The 27,527-nt window shown below is 39.9% G+C and overlaps 1 pseudogene; it reads right to left on the minus strand.

The window, feature by feature from the left end:
* Positions 1-384: 384 nt before the first annotated feature.
* LOC112302009 (ADP/ATP translocase 2 pseudogene) lies at positions 385-27,407 on the minus strand (annotated as a pseudogene).
* Between the last annotated feature and the right edge of the window lie 120 nt (positions 27,408-27,527).

Here is a 27,527-nt window from a genome sequence, read left to right on the forward strand (position 1 = left end):
AATCACAGGCAGTCATGGCAATTTGAAACTAACCCTAATAAATTATCATAGGATATAGTCTGAAGGGTGATTTTAAACTAAATTTTGCTTTCTTCAGCTCCTCATTTACTTTTTTTTACATTTTGGAAATTTTTTTATTTCTTCAAATTTGTTGTTTATCAGGAGTGACTGAAAGAAAAAAATATAATTGAGTCCCACCGTCACCATGGAAATGGCATTAAGAGAAACCTGGTCAGGTGATATTATTGCTTTCCATTTTCAATCAGTAAATAGTTGCCGTTGACAAATAGACAGCCAACAGCAGTCTGTCAAGAATGCTCAAGATATGTTACATAATACAACATGTCTGTTCACGGGGTGGGGGGAGGAAGACTAGGAAATAATTTATGTGAACTTCTTGATTTCATCATACAATACAAGCACCAAAGCACCACTCATCCCTCTGACAACACTGGACCATGCACCCTTGAGAAAGGCTCTGCCTCCTTCATCACCGGCAATCTCCTTCCAGCAGTAGAGCCTGCCTGTGTACATGATATCAGTTTCTCTGAGCCCTGACTGCATCATCCTGCCGCAGTGAACAGCGTCAAACTGGTAAGAAGTCAACCCAGCCACTGCTGTGACAGACTGTATAATCATCCAGCTGATGAAGATGTGAATATTCTGGGGATCTGGGAGCATTCCCTTTGCAGTGTCAGAGATACTGAAGTAGGCAGCAGGTAGATGGTAATACCCTGCACAGACACATTGAAGCCTTGGTACAGACCCTTCATCCCATCAGAATTGTAGCTCTCCATCAGGCAGTCACCAAGGCCTTTGAATTCCCTTTCAGCTGCAGCTCTGCCTACATCAGCTGCTAGACGGGTACAGGCAAAATCAAGAGGATACACAAAACCCAAAGAGGTGGCCCCAGCAGCACCCCCTGAGGCCAGATTCCCTGCAAAGTAGCGCCCAAACTGGGTCCTGTTGTCCACACCACCAGGAAGATCTGCTTGTATTTATCTGTGAAGGCAAAGTGGAGAGCCTGGGTGGGGAAGTATCTGATGACATTGGCCAAGTTACTGTGCCAGAAGGACAGGACTCCCTGCTCCTTGGGGATATGAACCACGCAGTCTGTAATGCCCTTGTGTCACTCATCTGCAGTGATTTGCTTGCTGGCATGCTGCACCTGCAGCAGCAGCTTTACCTGCTCGATGGGCACTACCGCTGTCTTGGAGATGGCACAGTCACTCCACCTGCCAGGAAGTCCTTGGCAAAGGCCACAGCAGCATGTGTGATGTTGAAAGAAACGAAGGAGCGGGAGAACACAGGACTAGGTTCGTAACCAGCTGGGACGCTGGGGCTCTAGGCCTTATTTTCATTAAGAAACTTCCTAAGTGCTATGTATGGGGCATGTCTCCCTAGAATATATACAATCTTTACAAAATTTTGATTTATTTCTTTATATTCTTGGAGAGTTTGTTATTAGAACCAAGCTCTTCCATGGGGAAGGAGAACAGCACATCAGTTAAAATGAAAAGGCTAAGATCAGTAGCTCTTTGTTACTACATGAGGTTGATAATTCTCAGACCCCATGGGTTTCCCTCCATTTCTCCCCAAATGGATGAATGAGATTGAGCAATAAGGGAAGATCTTGGAGTTGACTTTCCTAAGGAAGCAGTAGAACAATTTCAGTACTCAAGGGAAGGAAGATATAGGAGGGCGAGAGATTGGTGAGGAATGGTAAAGGGGAAAGAAGAAGAATGAGGCAATCTTAATTCACCCAATAATATATATAAATAATAATTATATATTATTATATATATTTAATAGTATATATTTAAATTGAGTTTATTTTGTGTCCTAAGACAGTCAACTTCAACTCTTAAGTCCCTCTTTATCACAGTTTCTGTAGATAATAACTCATAGAGTGTAATATAAATAAAAACTCCCTGAATATTTTATGATGAATAATGGAAGCATGCTAATCACATATTCCCAAAATTTCATATTCTAACTAAATTTTAAAATAACATGAATAAGCCCTGGCTCGTGTGGCTCAGTGGATTGAGTGTAGGCCTGCAAACCAAAGGGCCACTGGTTCGATTCCCAGTCAGGGCACATGCCTGGGTTGCAGGCTGGGTCCCCAGTATGGGGGGCATGCAAGAGGCAACCACACATTGATGTTTCTCTCCCTCTCTTTCTCCTTCCTTTCCCCCTCTCTAAAATAAAATTTAAAAAATCAAAATAAAATAATATGAATGATATAAAGGCATTGCTCTGATTTTTCAAGTCATATTTTGGGCCTAACATGATGTTTGAGCTACCATTAGTTTATAGCACTTGGATTACTAAATTTAATAACAAGCCATTGAGCTCCGTAAGAGGACAGGCACTCTAGACCTTTATAAATGTGTTTCTTAAACCTTAACGTACTTAAATCACCCAGCGCACTTTGTTTTCTATTTAAAACTGTTTTAAAATTTCCTTTTTCTGTGATAAGAACATCCCAGATTTACTCTCTTAACAAGTTTCAAATACACAATAGAATATTTTTAAACTATAGTCATCATGTCACACAGTACATCCCAATGACTTCTTTATTGTATTACTAATGCTTGCACTTTAGTTATAAAGTCTGCACTTTTGACCCCTTTATCCATTTCACACTCCACCCCTGACCCACCAGTCTGTTCTCTGTAAATAAGAGCTTGGGCTTTTTGTTTGTTTGGGTTTAGATTGTACATTTAAGTGAGGTCATGTGGTATTTGTCTTTCTCTGTCTGACTTATTTCACTTAACATAATGCCCTCAAGCTTTACCCATGTTGTTGCAATGGCAAGATTTCATTCTTTTTTATGGCCAATAATATTCCATTGTATGTATACATTGTATGTGACCTCGGAGATACTGTGGGCTCGGCTGCAGACCACTGAAGTACAGCACACGTAACAATAAAGGAAGTCACAATTTTTTGGTTTCCCACTGCATATAAAAGCTTAGGTTGACAATATAGTCTATTAAATGTACAATAACATACGTCTAAAAAAATGTACATAACTAAATTAAAACATGCTTTTTGCTAAAAAATGCTAACCATCATCTTAGCCTTCAGCTAGTCATAATTTTTTTGCTGGTGGAGGGTCTTACCTTTAATTTATAAAAAAAAAATCACTATATGTGTGAGGTGCCATAAAGTGAAGCTCAATGAAATGAGGCATGCCTGTATATACAATTTCTTCATTCATTCATTGATGGACACTTAGGTTGTTTCTATACATGGCTATTATAGATAATGCTACAATGAGTATGACCCATGGACATGAACTAAGAGTGGGGAATGCTGGTGGGAGGCAGGGGCAGGGTGGAGGGGAATAAAGGAGAGAAAAAAAGTGGAACAACTGTAATAACATAATCAATAAAATATACTTAAAAAAACATAATGCTACAATGAACATGGGTTGCATATCTTTTTCTGTATTAGTGTTTTTGCTTTCTTTGGATAAATATCCAGAACTGAAATTGCTGGATCGTATGGTAGGTCTATTTTTGAGTTTTTGAGGAACCTTCATACTATTTTCCATAGTGGCTACACCAATTTACATTCCTATCCACAGTGCAAAAGGGTTCTCTTTTCTCCACAACCTCACCAATCGTTTTTTGTTGATAGTAATTCTGATAAGTATAAGTAGTATCTCGCTGTGGTTTTGATTTGTATTGCCCTGGTGATTAGTGATGTTGAACATCTTTTCATGTACCTGTTGGCCATCTGTATGTCTTCTTTGGAAAACCTCTATTCAGTTCTTCTGCCCAGTTTTTAATTGGACTTTTTTTTTTTTTTTGCTATTGAGTTTTGCTAGGGGACTTGTTAAAACACAGATTCTGATGAAGTGGTTTCAAGTGGGGCCAGATAGCCTCTATTTCTTACATGCTTCCATGTGAAATTAATAAGGTTGCATCTACAAACACACTTAATAAAAGGCGACTGCATAGGATATGGATTCAGGCAGATCACGATTTGAATCAAGGCTTATTAATTTATTCACATTTTCATTTTGACAAAGTTAAATTTTTGTGTTCAGTTTCCTAATTTGTAAAACTGAAATAAAAGTCCCTCTGTGATGGCAATTTTGTGGCTGTTAAGTAAAATACTGTTAAAGATTGTGGGCACTAAATGAAATACTTAGAACATATGTTCATATGTATGTCCTTATTATTGTGACTAGTATGTGGTAAGTTCTTTTTAAATGGTAGTTACTTTTATTTTTTGACAAAATATCTTCTGGTGTTTAACATAGCTTTTTGTCTACATCTCAGGATGTCAGATAGTTTGAGGAGTTATTTTTTTTTCTTTTGACAGGATTTCAGACCTTATAATGTATTCATTTTTATTCTGTTATCTAAAGCAAAGAAGATAGAAGTCCTAGAAAGGGATAGAAATTCCTCATAAAATGGATCAGTGCCCTCGAAGCAATCAGCTCTCAGCAATGGGTTGCTTTCATCCTATGAAAGGGCATTAAGCTTGTCAGATCAAAACAAATGCAGAACATAGAAAAGATGGAAAAATGCTGATGCCAAGAAGGTACAATTGGGCTTTATTTTTCTTTTTAAAGAACAGCACTACAAAAATGTAGAGGCTGAATTGTTAATGAAATAATCCTACATAACAATTTGGAAAAGGAGAGGAGTGCTCATTATTTCTCACAGCGATGTGCCGGGGCAGCCATAATGTTTCTTTCTTCTTCTGTTTGCTTTATCTTTCCAAATCTCACAGCTCCCTCCAGTGTTGACAGAGGAACTACACTTTTTTTTTTAATTAGGCTGTGCTGTATCTCATCATCAAGTCCACAGACTGCACCAGGGGAACTTATTGTATGCTTTTTCCAGTCATCAAGTGGAAATTAAACTATTTTATAGTCCCTGGCAAGTGGCAAGAGAACACTGGGAAGGCATTTTCAGGAATAAAGGGCCAGTACTTATTCAAAGTAAAGTGCGTACGTATTCATTTCCCTCTGTTTCAAATGTGTGTTCAGTTATAAAACTACTTGTGTCCGTACTATTATTTTTATTTACCTATTTGGAAGCTATTGACATAGAGTCCGCAGCCTATCCCTAAAATTAATTCACCGCTGATTTTTTTTCAAGGGGTTATGTGCAATTTATGATGCAAAATACCACTGAGGCTGGGTAGGGAGGTAGCCAAAGACCCAGTTCCTCTCTCTGAGGTGCATAATCCTGGATGGGATAAGTAAGCTTTGGAAAGAGCATGTTACCTGAGCACTGGTTTTGATCTTGCTCATAACTACCCATGTGATCTCTGGGCAAGGTGCTTATCCCGAGGCAGAGGGTTTCAGTTACCCCACTTATGTAACCAGGGAAATGGACTGGGCCAATGTTTCCCAAATTCGAATGTTTATGAATTCACCCGGATCATTGTTAAGAGTACAGATCCCCAGACCCCGAAGACTGTGATTACACAGAGTTTGGACAGCATCCAGGAACCTGTCTTTTTCAGTGAGCATCTTTCCTACTGATGCTTTTCATCAAGCAAGTGTCAGAGAGGGAGAAATTCCCCCCATATTGCTCTTGGGTTCTTGTGGCCTGATTAAAATCAGGTAAGACAAATTAACAGGAGTAAGACCAAATTAATGTGTGCACATGGGAGATCATCAAGGATGCTCAGAGAAATGAGTGAAGCAGAAAGCTTTTTAGACAAAGAAATAAATTTGTGAAGATTTAACTGAACAAAGAAACTTCGATTTGGGTGCTCTTTAGTGAGGAATCTAAGCAAAGTTTGGGCTTGGGAAGTAAATAAGTAAAAAAAAATTACAAGGTTTGTTTACATACGCTGCTGAGCCCTGAATTCCCTACCTCTGGTGATAGCACTGTCTCTCTTGTTAGCTTCTAGGTACAGGGAGGGCACCTTCCATGCAGGAGACTTATGTCCTGTTTTCGGGGGAACAGAGATAGAGAGGTCAGAGTATTCTTCTTGAACTGGCAGTTTCTTAAGTAACTTTAATTCCAAATAATGCCATTGTGGGAAATTTCAGGGTAGCCTGGTATAGGCCCTGACACAAGCTATGGATATATGGAGACATGAATTTTCTAAGTTTATTTTATCTAAAAGATTCTATGATTTTATGATTTCATGATTTCAAAAATAACAAATTAATGAAATGTATAGTATCCAGTGTATTATAAGCAAATGCTACTGGAATATATCAAAGAAAGGACTAATTCTATCTTGAATGATCAGGGAGGGGTATAAACTTTAAAATATAGATATGACTGGATAACATAGAAAATGAAGAGTATAGCAGGTGTAGGTACAAAATGAGAAATATAAAGATTCATATAAAGAAATGCAAATTAAGTTTGACAATGCATCTTTTTCTTTAGAGCGTATGGATTATTTAATGGACTAGTGAAAGATAAATATGAAAAGATATATTAGTTTCTATCAAGAAAAAACTCGAATTGTGGCTAAGAAGTTTGGGAGATATATATACAGCAGCTCCTTGAATAACATTGATTCACTCAACACTGTTTGATTATAATGTTGATGAGAAAAAAAATTGATTCCTGGCCTAGGCCTCTCTGTCTCTGTGGCATTTGCATGTTCTTCCTACATCTGCATGGGCTTTCTCTGAGTGCTCTGTTTCCTCCCACATGCAAAAGATGTGCAGGTGAGGTGAACTTGTGTGTCACATTGTCCCCGTGTGAGTGAGTGTGGGTTTGCGATGCGCCCTGTGATGGAAGAGCATCCTGTGCTGGGATGGGCTCTGGCCACCCACAGCCCTGAACTGGCATAAGTGGGTTGGAAAAGAATAAATCATCTTACTTGTTTTTAGTAGTCTTTCTTAAATATACACATAACATATATATACATGTACACAACTTTTAATGGATTGCATACATACGCATATATAGGGTTGGGCAAAAGTAGGTTCACAGTTGTTTGTATGGAAAATAATACAATAATTAATAAAACAAGAAAAAACTGGAGGTAGGGGAGGGAAGTGGGATTGGCTGGGGTGGGGTGGAGGGATGGGGAGAAAATGCAGACACCTGTAATTGAATAACAATAAAAATTTTAAAAAAAGAAAAAGAAAAAACTCTGTGTTTGCCCCACCCTATATGTATATATATATGTATATATATGCTGTCCATTAAAAGTTCTTGACTAGCAAATATGTAAGAGCAATCTTTATATTGGGTGAGGAACATACTGGAAATAGCAGACATGACGCCTGATTGGAGATACCACCAATAAGATTTGGTTACTAAAGTGAGAAATGGGTCACCGACACATTGTACATTGAAACTAGAGAACATGATTGAGGTCAAGGCAGAGGAGATAAGGTTGGGGCTGGGAAAGACTCCTCTGAGTAGAAAAAACTGTAACTTCTGTAGAATCTGTTCTGTGCCCTTTGAAAATTCCAGGAGTTGGCAGATTCCATTTTAGACATTTTACCACTATAAATCCCCTTCAAATAGTCAAATATATACATAGTAACAACGTAGTCGAATTTCTCACACTCTCTTACATTTCTTTCTTTCAATGTCAAAGCGTTGATATCGCACAGCCTTCTCAGCATCCTTTATCTAGGTTTGCATGGGCAGGGATTGTGGAGGAGAAGGCCTGCTTTCAAAAGACTGCCAAAGAAGCACAAGATGTATCACTCCCTCCTTCTTTTCTGACTTGGTCAATAATATTTATGTCCTAAGTGCAGTAAAAGTTGTTCACAGGCAGTTTTTATCCCTCTCCTGCAACCATGCTTCGACTAAGAAATTCTCCGCCTTGTGTCTGCTTCCTCTCACGTATCTTGGCCTATTGCACCTTTTGGGAAGTGCTTGGATGGAAAGACTACAGTCACTGCCAGCCCTTCCCATAACTCTGGGTTTGCATGTCAGTCCTGAAAGGTCTCTGGCAGGCATTGATAGGACCATTTATGAGCTGTCATTAAGTAGCACCAGGCATGAGTCACCTTGAGCCTGGCAATTGCAAAGCATCTGCAATGACGGAAGAAGAACTACTAGAAAGGAAGGCCAGTGGTCTATTGTAGGGCAACAGAATTTGTCACCCCAAAATATGTCTCTTTGGCATAAGGATTTTTTTAGGATGGGTAACTTTCAAAAACAGCAGATAGGTGAGAAGCTCTGAAAACCAAGTAGAAGTTACCTTTTATAGAATCTATTTACATTTGTAAGGGAATATCTCCATTTGATATTTCCTCCTCTGTACCAGGAAGAGGCGGATGACTTTATCTCTAGAAATTCTTATTAATGTAGAAGGCAACTTAAGTCTGCATAAGAACCTTACCCTGTTTACTGTGCTTTTCCTGGCAACATCCCATAACTGATGCCCTCCAACATCTTTTGTCTTCACCCAAAGATGGTATTTAAGGTGGTGGCTTCAGTCATTTGAGGGAGTTACTGAAACCAGAAAAGCCAGCAGTCACCTGCTTGTCACCTACCAGACCCAATAAGCAGAGACAGGGATTGAATCTTTATGGGCGCTTTATTCAGATGGCCTGCGATCTGAGAAGATGCTGGGTTTGAAAAAACAAAAAGACTCTAATACACCATCTTACATTTCCTTCCAAGCCAGCCTTTTTATAACAGAGAACGAAGTGCTGAGGGGTTTTGATATTCAGGGAAAACTAGATTAGGGAAAACTAGATTAAAAAACTGCAGTATTCTTGCCCTGGGCAGTTAGCTGTTCCCAGGGGCGGGTGGGTGGGCAGTGTCTCCCGGGGACACAATGGCCTAGATGTCTCCACTTGTCCCCCAGGCGGAAATCTTTAGCAGTGCCCCAGGAGGTCTTCCGTCTCTCCCGGGAGCCAGGGTGGGCTGTACCTGCAGTTCCTGAAACAATAGCTTTAACACATGCATTACCAACGTGGCTTATTAACTATTTACCTTAAACTAAAGTTTTCCAACTCTTGAGTCCCCTATTATTAGTAAGTTTTCCTGGGTCTCTCCCATGTATATAGGAGGTATATAGTTTATTAAGCTTTTATTTGTCTTTCTCCTGTTAATCTCTCTTCGACTACAGGGATGTATCAGCCAAGAGCGCCGAAGAGTAGAGGGAAAATTATTTTTCTTTTCCTATTATTATTCATTCTGGAGTACTCTTTATTAATGGTGATAATTATTTGCTTTGCCTGTGGCAGTTTTAGGATTTTATAAAATGTGTGGGATTCCCTTATTAATTTTGCTACTGAGTTTTCCCTTTTCCCTTCTAGGTTCTTGGCTGAAACACTGCTGTGATAAAAGACAGATGTATAGGAGAAAAACTGAAGTTCAATAACATGTATGCTCCCTGCATACCTGGGAGAGACCCAGGAAAACCGAGTAATTCCTCCAAAAGGCCCAAGCTACCACTTTAAATGCATCTCAGAAAGATGTTAGGTTGGGGGAGTCAGTTCTGGGAGGTTACCAGAAAAAGCCCCATACAAATGGGTAAGGTTGTTATGCAGATTTAAGTGATCAGCCATCCCCTTTGATAAATTTCTAGAGATTGAGTCATCCTCTTGCTGGCTGGAGGGGAGAGGGACAGATTCTCTTACAAATGGAGATTTCCCTTATACATGTAAATGTACCTAACAAATGTGTAACTTCCAGGTTTTCAGAACTTTTCCTGTGTCTGATATTCCTTAAAAAATAACCAACTCAACATAATCTTGATGCCAAAGAAGCATATTTTGTTGTGGCAAATTCTGCGCCCCTTTGTACTTATGTAACTGCTTGTTTGTGGCAGTGTCACCAATATCTAAGTCAGTGCTTGCTTGCTTTGTTTGTTTATTTATTTTATTGATGAGAGAGAGAGAGACATCAATTTGTTGTTCCACTTATTCTTACATTCATTCATTGATTCTTCTATGTGCTCTGGTGCCCTGAGTAAGCATGGAATCCACAGCCTTGCTGTACTGGGACAACAGTCAAACCAACTGAGCTACCCGGCCAGGGCCAGTGCTTGCTTTCTTTTAATGGTTCAATAAATATAAATGAATCAGGGAGAGGAGGAACTGTGTATGGTGAATTAAGATATTAAGTTCCATATCCTCACAGTAGAAGTTAGTAAGGTCTCAGGCAGGTATAGTTATGCTATTTCTTTTATAACCCAGCGTATGTCCTACCGCTTTTACTTTTCTTCCATGTAATACTCCTACATTGTCTATGCTGGGATGGTAGCTTCCTTGTTTAAGGAAGTTAATAAGAGAAAATCTTCAGTCTTTTTTATTACTTTTTTTAATTGCTTAAGATGCAGACATTAAACAAATATTACTGAGACTCTAGTCCTCCAGTGACCCTCCCAGTTCATTTTAGTTTGCTAGGCCTGTTCTGCTTGACATCTTTCTGTTCTGTCCCTTTCTTAATCATCAGTTTTTCTTTTCTGAAATCATGGAAAGGGTCTTGTAAACCTATTCCTTTGATCATAGAAATTCCACTTTTGAATCAGAATGGAAAATGCAGCCCATTCCTCTCTAAGCAGAAATATGAATTCTATGTAGCATGATTAAATACTACATAGTAATAGTAGCTTAGTTTAGAGATGCTGTAATTTAACCATTTTACTCACAAATCCATGTGGGCTAGTTATAATTCTGTTACCACCAACACAGTTCTTTTTATTTATGTGGAGTGTGGGACCCTTGCCTCCTCAACATGATGAGTGGTACCAAACCTTAAACATTATAGCTAATATGACACTCAAATTTCATTTTCCTTATATTAACAGCACCCACTCCCAACCCTCCCACCGGTCCCTTCTGAGTTGTTAAATGCTCTAAGGTTTCTAGACAAATTTGGACTTCAGTAGGATGAGGAGAAAGTCACATAAGCACAGGACATCTAATGCATACTCAGCACCACCTAGTGGCGAAAGCATATATCTGAAATGATGTTTGTGTTTTGGGATTGGCTGGCATGAAGACTGGAGGAAGAAAAAAGTGAACTGTTGAAATCCATCTGGTATTAATTTGGGGCTAAAATTGTCACAAAGCACCCAAAACCAAGGTCTCAAAAGTCTACATGAACTTCCATCAGTGAGGTGGAGCTTTAGCAAAGAGAGGTGGGCAAGAAAAAAAAAAACAAAGGTAAAATGAGGAAGAAGGTAAAAAAAAATTAAAATGCACATGATGGACCTTCAGTGAGCTGAAGGCAGAAAACAAAAGAAAAAGAAGATGAGACAAATGTAATGGATCCTGTGCCATGAGTGGCGGTATAAATATATGGGTAAAGGAAAGTAACTACATTTCTTAATAACTTTCCTTTTTCAAATACCTTAAGCTTAATAAGCTTCACAGATACCTAATGGGGTATGAATCATGATCCTTACTTAAAAGACAAAGAAACAAGTAGAAATTAGGGAAGATGCTTAAGATGCCCAACTCAGTTTGATCTGTTGGTAAAACTTGACTCACTCTTTAACCCGTACCAGAAAATTACTAAAAGGAAGTTCACTCGTATGTGGAACCTGATGAACAATCTGAACTAACAAGGAAAATGTGGACAGACTCATAGATGGACAGCAGGTGACAGCTAAGGGCCGGGGAAGGGTAGGGAGTGGAGGGATTGAGGAAAAAGGACTCATGGACGTGGATAACAGTGTGGTGGTTGCTGGGAGGAGCAGGGTATAAGCCAGGCGTGTCAAACTCATTTTCACTGGGGGCCACATCAGCCTTGCGGTTGCCTTCGAAGGGCCGAATGTAATTTAGGACTGTATACATGTAACTACTCCTTAACAGTTAAGCGAGAGCTTTGCACTGCTGCCAGGTAGAAACAAGGTGCCGGGCTGGATAAAACAAGGCGGAGGGCCGGGTTCGGCCTGTGGGCCTTGTGTTTGCCACCTGTGGTATAAGGGCACTAAACAGTAATAGAATGAAATACAATAAAGATTTAAAAAAACCCAGAAACCCTATTTGCTGTACTACAACACTGGTTCTCAAAGTAAGCTACATATTGGAATCACCTGGGAAGTTCTAAAATATACTAATGTCTTAGTCTTACTGGAAGAGATTAGGATTTATTTGGTCCTCGAAGTATGGGCAGATAATCTAGATTTTTAAAGCTTCCTGGGTGATTCTAATGTGTACCAGGGTTTAAGGATAATTCTTCTCAAGTCTACTTTCTTCCCAGTTATATGGTTCAGAAGGTTCCCCAGAACTTTTAATAAGGTTCTCAACACCAGACCTTTTAATTTAACATCTCAAATGCAAGTCATTTATGCATCAATAGCTTTATGAAAGAAGAGGTTCTGTTCTACATCATTGATGTCAGGAGAGAATGTGATTTTGTGAATTAACAAGAATTTACATGGTTGTCAATTCTCCCTCCTTTTCTTATATCTAGAGGCCACTCCTGTTCTCAATTTTCTGGTAAAGTGATCTTTGTCCCTATCATCCCAAGGGACAGAAGACACCACCTATATTTCTCCTATGGTCATTTTGTCTTTCAGGGACATGCAGCTGCCACCCTGTTGAAATGTAAGGTGAAAAAGTTTCTCCAACCATTCCCTATACATGGGTGTTTTGTATCAAATATGTTTTATCCTCAGAAGATGTATTAATTGAGATTAAAAACACAGACTGGGATTATTTAGAAATTGTGGCCTACTTTCAGAGTACCACCCTCTGATGAGCTATTTAATGTCAAACATGTGTGTGAGCTTTTTTTTAAGGAGCAAATTTGGTCAAGCTGTTTGCCGAGTACACATCTGTATCTATTTATATTTGGTTTCTGGTCTCTTAAACAAGCTGATGAATGCCCCAGGCCTCCGTGGTTTGTGTTGCATGCAAGCCAGACTTCAAGGGCTGTACTTTCAGTTAAGATTGCCATTTATGCTGTCCTATCTGCTGCGAAACCCCACGGAGAGTATTCCATACCACCAAATAATTGCATAGGAAAAGAAAAATCAATTTCCAAACGTCAAGACCAGGAATCAAAGAGTTTCTGTACAGCCACAAAATATTATGTGACCAGATGTATTCCTTTGATAAGTTATCTTATCAAAGTAATAATGAAAATGTTACAGACTAATACGTAGAATATGTTACACTTTCAGTGGTATCTTCTACAGAGTTTTGATAATGCTATGGCCAAGTAATAAGTAATAAGATAAATGCTTTTATAAAATCAAAGCTGAATCCCCCCAAATCCCACTTTCTAATAGTCACTATTTCAAAAACAGTGCTTGTTTTTATTTAAAGTATGTAATCAAATATAGAAGATGCATGGATTATATATCTTTGTATTTCTTTTACTTCTATTGGATGCAAATTGAATACCATACGCAGTAGTGTGTGTGTCTTGGTGCAATCATAACTATTGCGGGAACACACAGGCACACACACAGGAAAGCCAGCAAAGCAGCTATTAATGAATATATGTGTACATGACAGGGGACATACTATCATGATATTGTCTTTTTTTTAAAAGATTTTATTTATTTATTTTTAGGGAGAGGAGAAAGGAGGGAGAAAGAGAGGGAGAGAAACATCAATGCGTGGTTACCTCTTGCATGCTCTCTACTGGGGACGTGGCCTGCAATCCAGGCATGTGCCCTGACTGGGAATCAAACAGGTGACCCTTTGGTTCCCAGGCTGGCACTCAAGTCACTGAGCCACACCAGCCAGGGCTCATGATATTGTCCTTAAAGTGTGTAATAGGTAATACTCCAGGCACAAAGGTTTACTTCATTTTTCCCTAAATGGAAGAGTAGCTTTTCTCTTAGAATTGGAATCATTTTCTGGTACCTAACCAACGACATAATACTGAGCAGTTAGTGCATTTCTTCATTCATTAAATATTTAGTGTTAATTTTCAATGTTACTCTGACTTATTTATGCCCTTCTTCCTTAGATAAAGAATTTGACATAAATGTATATTATTAAGTAAATTCAGATGCATCTGTATTTTTAAAGTGTAGTTTGGGAAGCAATATTGATTTGGAAGGGTTAATAGGAAGAATGGGGAAGTAATGCAAAGCGTGTAAAAGAAAAAATTGTTGAAGATGAGAAATAAATGCCTTTTAGTTAACAAAATAAGAATACAGTAAAAATTGCCAGTGTCTAGATTTCAATTGTATAGTGGTTCATATGAAACAATATTGTACTATGAGTTCCCAAAGTGGGTTTTAGGTCTAATCCTGCTAACATATTACTCTGACACTTTGGGAAAGTCACTAAACCTCTCGTTCCTTTTTCTCCTTAGATACAATGTATTTCTATTAGATAAGTGACACTGAAACTGAAGAAATAACCTCCTCTAAATGGGCCTAGGATTGAATCTCATCCCTGACATTTGGTGTTTGTGAGACTTTGTGCTTCTGTCTTCTTGTCTATAAAATGGAGATGGCAATAGTACTTTCCTCATGCATTCCTAGCAGAGATTAAATATGTTGAGATGTGTTAGGTGTTTCTGGTAGTGTCCAGTGGCTAATAATGACTATACAAGCTACTATCATTCTTACTGTTTCAAATTGTATTCCACTCAGCCAACTGACTCCGTAGAGCTCCTTCAGGGGTACCACTGGTTGAGCTGGGGAGGAAAAAAAAAAGGTGCTGTTAAGAAGATGACTATACAGAATTCAAGTTAAAAATAATGTGATTATCTGGCCTTATCTGGGAAGCACTTTATCTGCCCTTCCATTCTAAATGATAGCTTTGCTGGATAGAGTAATCTTGGATGTAGGTCCTTGCCTTTCATGACTTCAAATACTTCTTTCCAGCCCCTTCTTGCCTGTAAGGTATCTTTTGAGAAATCAGCTGATATCCTAATGGGCACTCCTTTGTGGGTAACTCTCTCCTTTCTTCTTGCTTTTTTAGGACTCTCTCTTTATATCTAATCTTGGGTAATTTAATGATAATGTGCCTTGGTGTGTTCTTCTTTGGGACTCTCTGGGCTTCCTGGACTTCCTGGAATTCTATTTCCTTCGCCAGACTGGGGAAGTTTTCCTTTATTATTTTTTTCAAATAAATTTTGAATTTCCTGCTGTTGTTCTTCTCGTTCTGGCACCCCTATAATGTGGATATTGGAACGTTTCAAGTTGTCAAAGAGGTTCAAAAGTCCCTCTTCATTTTTCCAAATTCTTTTTTTTTTTTTAATTTTTATTGTTATTCAATTACAGTTGTGTGCCTTTTCTCCCCATCCCTCCACCCCACCCCAGGTGAACCCACCTCCCTCCCCCACCTCCACCCTCCCCCTTGATTTTGTCCATGTGTCCTTTATAGTAGTTCCTGTAATCCCCTCTTCCCACTGTTCCCGCCCCCCCCCCCCCCCCGCTATTGTTAGATTGTTCTTAACTTCAATGTCTCTGGTTATATTTTGTTTGCTTTTTTCTTCTATTGATTATGTTCCAGTTAAAGGTGAGATCATATGGTATTTGTCCCTCACCGAATTCTTGTTTCTTCATTCTGTTCTGGTTGGATGTTTATTTCTTCCTTTTGTTCCAAATCGTTGCTTTGAGTCCTGGTTTCCTTCCCTTCACTGTTGGTTCCCTGAATGGTTTGCTTTATTTCATTTTGGGTATCTTTCATTTGTTCTTTCATTTTTCAACCAAGCTCAATCAGTTCTGTGAGCATTTTGATTATCAGGGCTTTAAATTATCCATCAGATAGGTCAAGTTCAAGGAGTTCATCATCACCAAGCCATTATTATATGAAATGTTCAAGGGACTAATCTAAGAAAAGGAAGATAAAAAATATGAACAGTAAAATGACAACAGACTCACAGCTATCAACAAATGAACCTAAAAAAATAAAAGAAAGAAAAACAATGAAAACAAAATCTAAGCAAACAACTAGAACAGGAACAGAATCAGAGAAATGGACATCACATGGAGGGTTTTCCGTGGGGAAGGGGAAGGGAGGAATAGGGGGGAAAAGGTGCAGGAACGAAGCATAATTGGTAGGTATTAAATAGATGGGGAGACGTAAAAAATGATATAGGAAAGAGAGAACTCAAAGAACTTAAACGTACAACCCATGGACATGAACTAAGGAGGGGAAAGCTGGAGGGTTGGGGGGTGTAGGGTGGAGGGGGGATAAAGGGGGGAAAACTGGGAAAACTGTAATAGCATAATCAATAAAAATACCACAAAGTAATGTCATTATATCAGCATAAAGTATATTTCTAAAAATCTATCAGTTTCAGTGATTCTCACATTTTGAGTAACAAGGACTATTTTTGAATGCCTTACATTTTAAAATGGCACCATGTATAAGAGAGTGGTTAAATTTTTAGCATACATTAATGGAAACAATACAATGATTTCACTAAAATCTTGTAATACATTTGCATGTATTATAACTGGTAGAAATCTATTATTTTCTGGAGAGGGTATGATAAATTATCTTAAGATGATTTCTTATGGGAAAGATGCGAGATCCCAAACCCTTTCTTCCCACAAGATACGAAATTAAGAAAACTTCTTATAGTGAGCATGGCTATCCTTACCCAAGATCTTAAAAGTAAAAGCTCCACAGGTTGACATGTTAGTTAAAATAGTAACAGATATGTAACAGATAAATACTAAAATCTCAGCAGTTTGAAACAATAAAATCTATTCTTCATTCACATAAATCAGGGATGTGGCTGTTTCTGATCAAATAGTTTGCTATAATTGGTGATTCAGGATCCAGCCTCCTTCCTTATGTTTAAAATATGAATTCCAAGTTCACCCTGGGTATCAATATCTAGACAGAAGAATGGAAAAGCGAAGGTATAAGACCACACAAAACAGAACAGAATAGAACAGAACAGAACAACTGATATACATCCTGTCTTCTGATACTCCATTGGCCAAAACCAGTAACACGGCCACACCTACATGTACCGGAAACAGGGAAATGGAATTTCACTGTGCAGACAGGAAGAAAGGTAAACAACCAGATAGTGTTTAGTAGAGGATAAATTTGTTGTTTTTTTCTTTATATGATTTTAGTGGTAATGCAGGAAGAATGGGAATTACGATCTGGTGAAGTGATAGAAAGTGTTCCATGTTAAATCACTTAGGGGAAAGAATTGCATTTCTGTTTAAAGGGATGTAAATTCATTCAAGGAGCTGAGGCTTTGGATCCCAATGTAAATTTTGATGTGGAATACCCTATGACTGAGCACGCTCAGTGAGGCTAGACTTCAAGAAAGTTGGAAGGCTCAGTAAGTGATGATAGGGAAAACAGCCTTAAGGCAAAGGACCTCTCTGGATGTCCCAGATATTCACTGGAAAATAAGTCCCCTCTCTGGGTAACCAACTGCCAGTGGTGGCCGCAGAGTGTTCCTGTGCCATCTGAGTTTCTACTCTAATCATGCGTGAGAGCCACCAATATTCGCCCTTTGATGTGCATCACAGCTCTCTAAAAGTGTTTTGGCTTTATCGTGGTGCTCAGGGGGAAGAAAGAGACATTCTTTGCAATAGTGAGATGGGATGTTGAGCTGCTCAGTGGAAATTTAAATGATTATTTGCTCTTATGATTTTTCCTGCTGTGGGCAAAGTGGGATATATCAGATGCAGTGATTTTATTAATCGCAAAATCATCTGCAGATATTTGAACATGGTAAGGGCAGATAGGGGCTAACATACACATTGCACTAGCTCCTAGGCAGTCATGGATTTCTTGAGGTCAGAATTGCTGGGATGGTGAAGTCTTATTTGTTAGGTCGGAGTCACTCAAGAAACCAGATGGATGCAGTGAGCTAAGAAGCAGGGTTTATTAGCAGGAATAAGAGGGAAAGTGGGGCTAAACTAGGGAGGTTGGGGAGCCAACCAAGGGAAGTTAAGACTCACTCAGTTGTTCTTAGGGCAGGGTTTTTAAGCTCAAAATCCCACAAAGGGTAACTGGCTGGGTGTCAGAGTCTGACTGGCTAGAGCTGGTTGCTGGGTGCCATTTCTGCTGACCATTGTTCTTGATACATCTTGTCAGGCTCAAGTTAAAGCTGCATCCTGTTATGCCGGATAGGCTGACCCCAGACCCCAATCTTAGCCGGGCATCTGTTTGTCCTGGGTAGGGCTGGCAGGCAGTGTCCCAGGCAGGCATTTTCCCAGGCTACAGTTTCCCATGGTACAGTTTTCCTGCCTGGTGATTTTCCAGTCCTCGTAGGCCTACATAGGTCTGTCACTATTAAATTATGTCCTGGTTCCTGTGTGTAAGAATTTTTCTCATAAGACAGAAATGACTACAGTTGTGATAAAAACAGATGAGAAAACAGGAATGGAATATTGTGATTCAAATGGCTTTTCAAACTTTTACATATGAAAGTCAAATATCCGGAGTTTGGGTAGATCCTAATGAGACCAATAAGAGCAAGTTTAAGTGGCTTACTTAGGTCTCTGGCACAATGGACTTCAAGGAGAAAATGGCACTATTTTAGGTACTTTTGGAAGATTAGTTATCTCTGTAACTGCATCAAGTTGTCTTAGACTCATACCCTTCAAAGCATCAACTGCTTTTCTGGTTCCTGAGCTGGCCTAAACTCTATAGAATCTTTAAACTTAAGGATAACTTAAAGATGCCCTATGTCCTAAGATTAATACAACCCTATAGTTTATCTCCAAGCCAGGAAACTTTCAAGAGAGAAAAAAAGATACCATTAGTAACTACACAGGACAATAAGAATGAAGCAGGTATTCTGTGCAAATCAGGATCTAAAAAATCCCCAATTAAGACAGAGTTTCTGAAAGTACTATGTGCGGAATTACTCTCCCCAACAGAAGTCCATGAAATACAGATTCATGGTTCATAACCTCTACCAACTAGTTAAGAATCTGGAAATGGGGGCCCTTTTAAGAAGGAGATCCAATTTAAGAAGCCTCCCAACTCTCAGCTCATGTGTTTCTCATGCATGTTAACATTTTCAAGGGCTTAGCAAAAACGATGGGAACGACATTGAAATGAGTCTGTCTCATGGAGTTGAAATGCACAGTAGGATTTGTGAATGGATTTCAACCAGAATTGTGGAAAGTTGTTAACAAATTTTTGTCCATTCATTGTTTTCCTTTTTTCAACCTTCAATTATGTACAATAGACTGTTACCTTCACTGATATAGAGCTGGAATAAAGATTTCATAGAAAGACAAATATTGTATGATCTCACTTATATGTGGAATCTTGGGGTCAACATCACAGAAAGAGAGTAAGTAGAATTTTAGTTGCCAGGAGCTAGGGTAGGAGGAAATGGGGAAGTGATGTTCAAGTGTACAAAGTCTCAGTTATGTAAGATAAATAGTTCTGGACATCTACTATACAGCATGGTGCCCATAGCTAACATTATTGTAGTGTATACTTAAAACTTGCAGAGGGGTTAGATTTTACCATACACACAAAACTAGAATAACAGGGGGAGGAGGATATTTTGTGAGGAGATAGAATGTTTATATGTATGGTGGTGATGATTTCACAGGTTTATACCTGTTCCCCAACTCACTGAGTTGTATACATTAAATATACTCAGCATTTTACATGGCAGTTACACTTCAATAAAACGTTGTTTTTAAAAAATTAGGTTTCACATGTCTTTTGAATTTTGTGCCATGATTTGCATTTTTTCCTTTTAAGTCCTAAAAGTTTAGTGTGGAGTAATATTAATGTATCCCTTTAACTTTTCAAAAAGGGTTACCTTAATACTATAATTTTAGGCTTTCTAATCTAATATCAGTCTTGATAATGAAATGTTAATATTTAAACATCTTTCAGGTACAAGTCATTGTGTCTAAATTCTGGAGTGAAAAACAATACTTCTCTTAAAAATAAAACTAATCCATGGGAGGGGAAAATATGTCTACATGTGTCTATTAAATTGAAGGGCATAAATTTGCTATCAGCACACAGTTTGGGAGTTAGAGGCGCCATGTAAATTCAAGTTGCTGTTTTGTCTAGGGCTCACAACAGGCTTTCTTGTATTTGTTCCAAAAAAGATGGAAAGATGGTAACTTGACTGGTGTGACAGTGAAGAATCTAAGTGCATGTTATGCTTTTGACATTTATTTGATGCCTCGTTTAACTTAAACTAGAAAATCAATCTTTCCTCACTGAATTGAATCTCAGCAAGTCTTTGGATGAGAACAGAATCACTGGAGCACCCTGTTTCCTTATAGACTTCTGAGTGTATCTGATATCTTTTACTGAAGCTATTTCTTTTTGTGGGGGAACTCTGTTGTGAACTTGATGGTAGCTGTACCTCAATGAAAACTAGCAGTATTATGAAAATTCAGTGTGAATTTGCACTCTCAATCCAGGAAACTCTAACGATCATTAGTGTTCTTGAGAGCAGTCAATTCATTTCAGTCCATTTAATTCATGTCGATTCAAATATTTAATGTTTATTAGATTGAACATACTACTAAATGTCAAAGATAGAAAGACTAAAGCATTTTAAAGAATCTATTGTGATAAGAGTAGAACTGAGCTATACAATTGTAATTTACATGTGTAGTTACAGTTTTGAGGAAAAAGTGATTTGAGTGGAAAAGAAAATAGATTTCTCTGATGTGATTATTTCTGCATTTGAGTTTTAAGGCATGATTAGGAGTTTTCTAAGTGGGTGAAAAAAGAAAATGCTTTTGATAGCACAAATAGCAACTGCTAATAGTTGTAAAACAATAAGCATAGAAGGTTTTAATCACTGGTATTTAGTGTGAAAAAGAGATTAGCTAAATTGGCAGATCAAGGCAAGAAAATGGAGACCTTTTATGCTATGTTCAGAAGTTGAACTTTCTCTTCAGTGCAATGGAAAGACATTAAACTTTGTAACAGATAATTGATGAACAAATTTTCAATTTATAAATAATAATATTGGTAATAGTGTTGAAGATGAATAGGAGGGAAAACAGTTGAAATGGAAGGGGCAGAAATGGATGGCGGGCCGCCTACGATAGTGATGACAAGAATCTGAATCAGGGCAATGGATTTGATTAATAAGAGACATTTAGGAAGCAAATGCCTAACCTTGATGATATATTGGATAGAGGGAGAAGTGGGAAGGGGAGGGGCATGAGGGAAAGGTGGGAATCAGAATTCCTCCCATATTTCTGTCTTTGCTTACCGGCCAGTGGTACCAATAATAACTGACACCTAATTTTGAGGCCATCTGCTTTAACCTAAGAGAGGGAGCATGGTTGCTTATGATTAGAATAATATGCAAATTACATGAAGATCAGACAATTGTATAATCTTTCTAAATTTGCATACAGAAATATATGAACTAATAGCCCCAGAAGTTTGGTGTTCCCTGACATCAGCTCAGAGTGTCAATGACTCTGTTTTCCTGAATTATTTTGGCCCTGGTTGTAACCCAACTCCGGTGCAAGTAACATTGTATAGAAATCATCATTCTAGAGATCTATTTAATTAATCTCAATCATTTAAATAGGAGCCATCAATATAGCTGTGCTTTACACTTAGTTCTCTCATATCTTGGCTTTTCTTTCAAATGTTGCATTGTAAATCCAGCAGTTTTTCCTTAGGATGGTAATCTTGCTGCTTTGGTCTTTGTTTGATCATTTGTCTGGTTGATATCTGAAGTCTTCCGAAGATGTCCTTCCTCTTCACTTCTTTCAGACTTGGCAGGTGGTGCATCCAGAAGTCTGGAGGTTGACTAGAGCATCATCACTATAAACTGAGTTGGAAGGGAAGAGAGTAAAGATGAAACTTTGCCTGCTTTTAACCAGTCAGACCGGATATTTACATCTCAAAGGTATAGGGGAAAGAAATGCAAGCTCATCCTAGAAGGACATCTGGTTTCAAAAAGCCAGTTATTTTTAAGCCTTTTGAGACTGAAACTGGAAAAGCCTGTGTACCTGCTGCCTGTCACCCACCAGATCCAATAAGCGGAGACAGGGATTGAATCTTTATGGGCTCTTTATTAAGATGGCCTGCAATCTGAGAAGATGGCGGGTTTGTACCCTAATGGACCTTTTTACATTTCCTTTCAAGTCAGCCTTTTTATAACAGAGAACAAAGTGGTGAGGGGTTTTGAAATTCAAGGAAAATTACTTGCCCTGGCAGTTAGCTGTCCCCAGGGGGTAGTTGGTCTCTCCCTTGAACACAATGGCTTGGATATGTCTAGCTTTGCCCCAGGAGGTCAACTGTCTCTCCCAGGAGCCAGAGTGGGCTGTGCCTGCAGAACCTGAAACAATAGCCTTAACATTTGCATTACCTACTGGCTTATTAACTATTTACTTTAAACTAAAATTTTCCAACTCTTGAGTCTCCTATGAAGATGAATAGGGGAGGTTTGGGGAAGGTAAAAGGAATTGGTGGGCTTTGAATTGTTTCTGGGGCCATACCTCTGGCCCTATAAAGCCTTTATTTGTAAAACAAAGACTGTTGTTTTTATAATACCTCAAGAATCACGCATGGCCAGCTAAAGTTGACAAAGGGCTAAGAAATCCAACCCATTTTTGGATGTTTTTTTCTCATCTGGTTACATTGTTCTTTCATTAGGCTCTGTAGTGGAGGAAGGATTATAAAGCTGAGTGTAGTATAGCAATTACAGAGAGATATAGTTTATAGGTAATACATAGCTTAGTGTTATCCCTGAGGGCCAGAAAGGCTTGGATATATGGAACCTCTGTCCATTTCCCTTGGAAATGGCAAAATAGGTCTACTTCAAGATAGTATTAATATTAATGGTGCCATGGACTGGCCAAACCTCTCCATTACCCAATTTATATCAGGGCCAAGCCGTGTAGCAAAAGAAGAGTATCCTCTTTTTCTTGAGGGACTCAGGGTCAAATTTCTCATGGTTGGTTAGTATGCACCCCAAAGTGGGTATTCCAAGGCACCGTGGGCTGATTTCCCATCCTGAGGTATAACAGGGCGGGTACCCTGCTACCTGGGAGCCACCCGGGATATAGAGTGCTTACTGTATGCTCTGAGGGCAACCTTACCAATGATCACAATAGTAACTAGGCACTCTGATGTTGGACTTACTTTGCTCAGACAGGTGGCCTTAACTCCATATGACTAATGAATGTGTCCCATTTCCTCAAGTGAGGAGTCCCTGCTTGATGACCTTTGGCCTAGCCAGCCTACCAGAAGCATCCCCTTCATCTCTTTCCATACAAGGAGTGCCTAGTACCTCCATTGCCTTTGGTAGAAAACTCGTCCTAAAACTCTGATCTTCAGTAGTTTGACTAGTGACCTGTTCCCCTGTCTTTAATGTTCCCAGTAGCCCTGTCCTTTAAGAGGCCTCGTAGGCAGAGGGCAGCCACCTGTAGAGGGGAAGGGAAGGTCCCTGAAGCTCTTCATGGAAGTTAAAAATAAAGGAAATTTGGTTAGAGGAATATAGAAGGAATCGAGAGTAGTCCCCAGGCTCAGGGGTCTTAGGGAGTAAGCAGAAAAGGTGTTTTAAAAGACATGTGACCCAGGAGGGATGGGAGAAGATCCCTGTCTTAACAGGGCCAGACAGACAGAGACAGCACCCTGGGCCTTCTCTATGAAGATCACAAATTACCAGAGATCCCTGAGTATGAAAGGGTATTGGAATCATAGGAAAAATTTGCCCCTGTGCCAAAGTCAGGATCGGTTATAGATGAAAATTGGTGAGAGATTGGATGGTCCAAGGAAGGAAACCCATAGGAGATGTGTGAAGTGTTGAAGAGGCCAACAAGAGAGGGTCTTCTGAAGGCTAAAAGATATACACAAGGAGTGGTAGGCTAGAAGTAAGGCTCGTAACCAAGAGTCATGCCAGTGCTTGCTGTGACAATGAGCCATCAAGCAGGCCATCTGCTGGAGTTGGTCTTGGGAGATTCCATGAGAGCCTGGCAGTTCCAAGAAGTGGGGTAGATGCAGCAAGACCCCTGGCAACAGATAAGACCAAGGCGGGGTGTAAGAGCTCATATTGTAGAAGGACATCTGGAGGTCCATAAAGAGAAAGTACTGAGTATGTATCTTGAGCCCTGTTAGGTCGGAGTTGCTCAAGAAACCAGATGGACACAGTGAGCTAAGGAGCAGGGTTTATTAGCAGGAATAAGAGGGAAAAGCGCAGCCAACCAAGGGAGGTTGGGGAGTCAACCAAGGGAGGTTAAGACTCGCTCGGTTGTTCTTAGGGCAGGGTTTTTTAAGCACAAAACCCCACAAAGGGTAACTGGTTGGAGTGTCAGAGTCTGATTGGCTAGAGCTGGTTGCTGGGTGCTGTTTCTGCTGACCATTGTTCTTGATACATCTTGTCAGGCTCAAGTAAAAGCTGCATCCTGTTATGCCAGATAGGCCGACCCCAGACCCCAAGCTTAGCCGGGCATCTGTTTGTCCTGGGTAGGGTCGGCAGGCAGTTTCCCAGGCAGGCATTTTCCCAGGCTACAGTTTTCCAAGGTGTAGTTTCCTGCCCGGTGATTTTCCATTCCTCCTAGGCCTACCTGGGTCTGTCAGGCCCAAAGTTCAGTAGCCTAGGACATATGGAAGAGAAAGATAAAGAAGTAGAAGAAGGGACAGAGTCAGGCAACTACTCTGCGTTTTGGCCTTGGAGGCATGAACTCCCATGTTAATTTCAGTCTTATTGTGACATCTGTAGAGTCTGAACAAATCTCCAGGGATATTATGTAGTGGGTTGAAGTGTGCTGCTTATGGGTTGAACTCCAAGGGACTGTGACCTCCCAAATCACTTCCAACCTCTTACGTGTCTTGGTTTCTTTCCCTGACTGAATAATGCAGCCATGAGGACTGGGAGCACTAGGTAACCAGCCTTTATGTTCATGTCCATGGACAAGTCAATTATTTAATTACAGTTGTGTCGGAATTCCATATAGGGCACCTGGTCATCTTGAGGGGTACCCTCTGTCACCTCTACATAGATTCTTATAACCTAAGAATACCCAAAATTGAAGCTGAATGGAGGAAATATGCCTCATCTTTGAAGATGAATGCATTTAGGTTCTCATTTATCTAGTGAAAGGTTTTGTCCAGATTCTCAGAAAGTAATTAATGAACTGCTGGTGTTTATTGCTTCCCTGATTGTACGTCCTGAGAAAGGAGATTGAGAGCATGAAGAGGCAGAAGTCGGCCATGCTGGATGGTGTGGACTTAAGAAACAGCTTACAGAGGCAAATAAAGATTCCTTAGAGACAGGCTCAGGGGCTTAGCTCGGGTGAGCTGCTGCAGCCTAATGCTCCTCTGGCTACAAGTGTCATGGAGACTCTTAGAGCTTAGAAAAAAACAAAGCAGAAATACAGGCCTGAAGAAGGAAAGTGCAGGCATGCTTTGCCGGAGTGTCCAAACTTTTGGCGTCTCTGGGCCACACTGGAAGAAGAGTTATCTTGGGCCACATTCAATACATTGTGACACATAATCAAAAATATCTCATAATGTTTTAAGTAAATTTATGATTTTGTGTTGAGCCACATTCACAGCCATCCTGGGCCACATGCATTCCATGGGCCACGGGCTGGACACCTGTGCTTTAGAGGGTGACTTACTGAGGAAGGTGACTAAGAGAATTTAACTAACAGCACCAGATGTTAGTGGCAAATGATGGACCTCGGTTCTTGATTTCAGCAAAGAAAGAATTCAGAGCCACAAACTCAAGTACAAAAGAAAGTGTATTCAGCAAGCAAAGAGATTCCCCAGAGTGTTGGCAAGGGCTAGTTTTTAGCCAGGAGGACCTAACTACTTCCTTTTTTAAGCTGACCTATTGGGGCCTCTCCTGTGGACTTCCGTCCTTATATTGAAACTGGAAAAGCTGGCGTTCGTGCTGCTTGTCACATACCAGACCCAATAAGCCAAGACCGGGACTGAATCTTTATGGGCTCCCTATTCAGATGGCCAGAGATCTGAGAAGATGGCGGGTTTGTACCCTAATGGACCATCTTACATTTCTTCTCAAGCCAGCCTTTTTATAACAGAGAACAAAGTGAGGTGAGCTGTCCCTTGGTTGGGTGGTGTCTGTCTGCCCCTGGAGCACAGTAGCTTGGATGTCTTCAGCTGTGCCCCACGGAGTGGTCTTTAGCAGTGCCCCAGGAGGTCATCTGTCTCTTACAGGAGCCAGCGTGGGCTATACCTGCTGTTCCTGAAACATTAGCTTTAACATATGCATTATGTATTAGGCTTATTAACTATTTACCTTCAACTAATATTTTCCAACTCTTGAGTCCCCTATCATTATGGGTGTCCTATGAGGCTATTCTCTGGCTCCTTGTTCCTCCTCTAAGGGGGTCTAAACCTTATGACTAACAACATGCTAGGGGAGGAAAGGTCACCCTGAGGGTGAGGTCCTGGCTTATAATGGTTGTTTCTTCTAGTTTTATCCATTTCTAGGCTCCTGGGACTTTCTGCCCTGGTGACATTCCATACCTGGCCTATCGTTCCTGATCTGCTCATGTCTGCTTACCTGCCTACTCTATGATCATTGACTGGAGAACACTTGATTGAGAAATAATTATATTATCTGTGTTGTAGGTATCAAAACAAAGAGCTCTTCTAACAGGGACATAATAAACAGGAGCTATTTCCTGGGGCATATCTCCATACAGGTATTGTTGTAAAGGAGACTTTTTCTTCTAGCCTTCAAGATTGTTCTCTGTGGTCTAATAATCAAACTGACATTAGACAGATTAGCAGGAGAAACACAAATTAAAGTTTAGTAATATGTATACCTCTTGTATATATGGGAGAGATCCAGTAAAATGAGTAAGTCCCTGAAATGGCAGAAGCCACCACCTTAAATACCATCTTCAGCTAAAGACTAAAGGAGATGCTGGGTGTGGAGAGGAGAGTCAGCTATGGGAGGTTACTACTGTAAACAAGGGTAAGGTTGTTAATGAGGATTTGAGTCCATACCTTCTCCACCAATAGTGAAGGCCAGCCTGGGACAGTGAGGGGAGGCACCTTACAGATGGAGATTCCCCTTACAATGTAAATATCCTTTCATAAGGGGTAACTTCAAATTGATTTTCAGAGCTTCTCCCAAGTATTTTATTAATATTTCAGAAAAAGAAGAGATGGGACCAACTGGATCTGAAGTTATATAATTTTGAGGGCAAGTTTGGAAAGTGGAAATACTTCCAAATTAATTCTTTATCATGTCCTATAAAGTATTTTGATGATTTTAAGCTTTAGTTTTGCCTTACTTAGTGCATTATAACTTCATTGAGGACAGGGAATAAGACTTGTTAGTCATGATAAGATATGCCTTCTGCTGTGCCTCATGAACCTTGTGCCGGGGCCACAACTGGACCCTGTGGCTAGCTGCCTGCCTTGTTGAAGCCCATGTGAGGAGCCTTTGTCTTTTGCACAACTGGGAGGAGGGTTCCCTCCACATCTATGCGCAACAGGACCTGTGGCCAGGCCTCCTGCACCATTTCCTCTTCCTGAAGAGGTCATCTTCTATCTACTTCAGTTGTTTTGCAACTCACGGGTCTTGCTTCCCCATCCTGCTCATCTCCCCAACAGCCACATCCACGATATTCAGGGGAGGCACCTTCACAGGCCTCATCCTCAGAGCTCTGGGCCATGTCCCACAGGCACCTGAGTCTCGGAGCCTTGATCAGATACCGGCCAGGAGCCTACAGTCAGGAGTCACTTCACATCCACTTTTGCAGCTAGTAGTTTCCAC

This window comes from Desmodus rotundus, chromosome X, assembly GCF_022682495.2.
Source record: "Desmodus rotundus isolate HL8 chromosome X, HLdesRot8A.1, whole genome shotgun sequence".
In the NCBI taxonomy this organism is placed as follows: Eukaryota; Metazoa; Chordata; class Mammalia; order Chiroptera; family Phyllostomidae; genus Desmodus; species Desmodus rotundus.